At 40.3% G+C, this 3,667-nt stretch overlaps 1 pseudogene; it reads right to left on the reverse strand.

The window, feature by feature from the left end:
- Positions 1-2,132: 2,132 nt before the first annotated feature.
- LOC121460689 lies at positions 2,133-3,182 on the reverse strand (annotated as a pseudogene).
- Between the last annotated feature and the right edge of the window lie 485 nt (positions 3,183-3,667).

Consider the following 3,667-nt stretch of genomic DNA (forward strand, 5'->3'; position numbering starts at 1 on the left):
CATTCTCTGTGCCCCAGCACTTGGGCTACAGGCAGGTGCCACCCCATCCAGCATTTTATGTGCATATTGGAGATCCTACTTAGGTCCTCATGCTCAGTCAGCAGGCTCCTTACTAACTGAGCCATCTCCCTTACCCCTAGCAGGGTTCTTAACATAGAAAATTTGTAAGAGCAAAAGAAATCATTGAAATTGTAACCTTCTCACTGTTAATATAAAAACAAGGCATAAAGCAGCCTTGATATTTAAGAGATACCCTGGCACACACTTTTCTACTTTATTGAATACTGATGAGAGTTTTAGCTGGCAATAGCTATTGATTTTGTTTTCAGAATACACATGAAAACAGCATTCTTAAATTTCTTGAGATTTTTCTGGCATCGACAAAGAGATAAATAATGGTACCGAGAAATGGCATTGTATTGTACTTAGACATGTCCTTAGGACACTGAGGTTCTTCGTCAAAATGAAAGTGTGGCAACAAAGTACCATCTCCCTGTGCACTAATGTCTCTGGTGTATTTCAGAAACTCAAGAAGCAAGTGACATTTTCTCCCCTGAATATAAAAACAAAACATCAGACAGGTGATGTAAATAGTACAGATTTGAAAGCAAAACTACAAAGCATTCAATGGAGGTGAATTCTGTATTGATAAATTAATCATTTGCTTTTTAATATTTCTTTTTCCAAAATAAATTGCTTTCTTTTGTGCTTCCTTCATTTTTTTTAGTAAATATATTAAAGCTGTACTCAAGCTAAACAATATCTGGATTCTGAAAATCGTTACTCAAAAAAATATCAGCTTGAAGGGCTTTTAAATCTTTCAAGGACTGTATGAACCCTAGAATCAAGAGTGTTCCCTCCTGATTCAGTTTACAGGAATGCAAGCCCTAGTGAGGAAATGGCAGAAGCTATTTTGAATCTGGGCGTACCTTTTTTTAAAAGGATTTTTTTTTTATTTTTGCATTTTCAAAGAGGCATGCTCTGGCCATTTAGAGATAAAGACATACACAGGTGAGTGGGTGAGTAGGCACAGCTCCTCATATGGCTACAACATCTGTACAAACAACACATTTTCCACTTCCACTGCTCAAGTCACACTCTCTAATTGTGTTACAGATGTTGCAAGATTTTAGTAACACTTTCCTGCTAACTTCCTTTGAAAGTATCGCTTCAGAGTACACTGCTGCAGGGAAGTTTTCAGATTCGCTTTGGTTACAAGGCATAGCTGAGCTTGCGGTGGGATTGCAAGCCTATAATCCCAACACTTCGGATGCTAAATCAGCAGGCTTGCCTTCAGTGTGAAGCCAGCCTTAACTGTATTGTAAGAGCCTGGTAATGAAAAACATAATGAAAGACATATCTGTTTCTTCATATTTTCATTTTATGAAGAAAAGAAATTATATTATCAGCTGGACAACATCAAGTATTATATATTCTTTAGTGGGCTTACTGACATTACTCAAGTGATCTAACTTATTATATTTAAATATATGTATACCTTTGTTCTCCTCTCCTATTATTTACCAAGCCTCCTGTTTGTCCAAAGCACCTCTTAGCTTGAACGTTTTAACGTTAAGATAATACAATGCCTCAGAAGTATAAATGCTTGATATATGTAACATTTTAGTTGCCTTGGGACTCTTGCATACTTCAGTCAAAATGCATTGCTCAAGTAGCCCAAAGCATTTTTTTTGAACCTCTAACATCCTTTATTCAAGTGACATGCAAGCTTTACACAGACGTTATCATGTACAAACTTCAGATTAACAGACAGTAGCAAAAAAAAAACCCACTAAGTCTTTCAACAAATTATATTCTTAGATGCACACATTTTTATGACCACAGTGCCAATAAAGAATGGAAGCAAATAAAGAAAGAATCTAGCAATACTTATCTATTATTTACTAGGATATATTAATTGATATTAGGACAAAGTATCATTGTATCATTAATAGGAGTCTAATACACTGATTTTGATAAATATGCGAAACTTCATGAATCTGTCAAGAAAGTTAAGACAGTTTATAGGACTTGAGTCAAAAAAAAACTGCAGGAATGAAAGCTTACTCCTTTACTTTACAGAAAATAAAACTAATTTCAGATAATGAAAGTCAATCACAGCACTATGGAAGTTAAGGCAAGAGGATCCCAAGTTCAAAGTCTGTATAGGAATAGAGCGAGGTCAAAGCCAGCCTGGACAACCTAGTGAGACCCATTTTTGCTTCTGACTGCACTGGCTGAGGGGATGAAGGGCCTGGAATTCCTGGAACACTAGGCACCATGGTGACTGGCCGAACACGTGGGACTGCAGCTGGAACATGCACATTAGAACTTGTAATTGATGCAGGAATAGCAACGGGCATGGTTTGTCCATTAGGAAGATGTAATAGAAGAGGAAATGGGCCTGGTACAGGAACAATTGGCCTGTTAGAGGGTGGTGCCTGGGTGATTACAGTACTTGAGGTTGGTGAAGGTACTGCTTGTTGAATAATTACACTTGAGTCAGAACTTGTGAGCAGCACATTGGGAACCTGTAATGATGCTGGACGAATGATAGCTGATGTGGGCTGTGCAGTTTGTGCCAATGGTACTTCCTTCTCATCACTGATAGTAGACTCGGGGTGAGGTAAAGGACTGTCCTGGTGAGTTGTTTCTACAAAAAGGTTCCTCAATTTTGCTTCTTATGATGGAAGTTGCAAGAGGGGACAAATCGAGAGACATTTTTTTAATGTCTTCTTCTGAAGCCTTCTTGAACTCATTCTCAAATGGACTTGCCAATTCATTGAACAAACCCACTTCCTCACAGTTTTTTAGGAATCTTGTTGGAGTTGGTGTCTGATCAGCCACAATGACACTGTCATTACATGCTGGACCAAATTTCAGTGTCATCTCATGTTTATGTTTATGGACAGCCAAATGATCCTGGTTGGTAAAACGCTGGCCACACCCAGGGGCAGTGCATAGAAAGGGTTTGTCATCACTCATATTCCACAGGTCCTTGTATCACCTGGCAGAATTCACATGTAACTTGAATTTCATTAAGTTAAATAGCTTATCATGTCCTCTGTTTCATAGCAAAGATACTTTGTCGCTGGTGGGCCATGAGTTTTAGTTTGCTGACAGGAATCCCTAAGTTCTTGTTACACAAGCAGCACTTTCCAAGCTGCCATCAGTATCTCTGCCCAGGTCCCTAATTCATGGTCCTATCCACCCCCCCAACCCCCCCACCCCCCAACCTCCCCACCTCCCCAACCTCCCCCACCCCCCCAACCCCCCCACCCCCACCCCTCCAACCCCCCACCCCTCCAACCCCCCACCCCTCCAACCCCCAGCAGCCAGGAGCCCAGCCGTGTTTACAAACTAGCCCCCAAGGAAAGGGCTGAATGGCACTTTAATGGCCAAGGGCTCCCACAGCCCAAAGCATTTGAGACACATTTGTTAACAATTGTTCTAATTTAGAGGCTTAGTGCCCATGAAACTTTGATCTCAATATGGAAGATAATAAAAGTCACAGGATCAGTACAATGAGCTAACCAAGCAAGGTGAGGAAGTGATGGAATGAGACAGTTTGGAGAGGGTTCAGTGCATAAAACTGTAGAGTTCAGGAGAGAAAGAAGAGGTGGGAGGAAAAAGATAGGTGGGATGTAATTCCAGAAGACAACATGAG

This window comes from Microtus oregoni, unplaced genomic scaffold (genome assembly GCF_018167655.1).
Source record: "Microtus oregoni isolate MIOR12 unplaced genomic scaffold, Mior012 000021F_ref0000039, whole genome shotgun sequence".
Lineage (NCBI taxonomy): Eukaryota > Metazoa > Chordata > Mammalia > Rodentia > Cricetidae > Microtus > Microtus oregoni.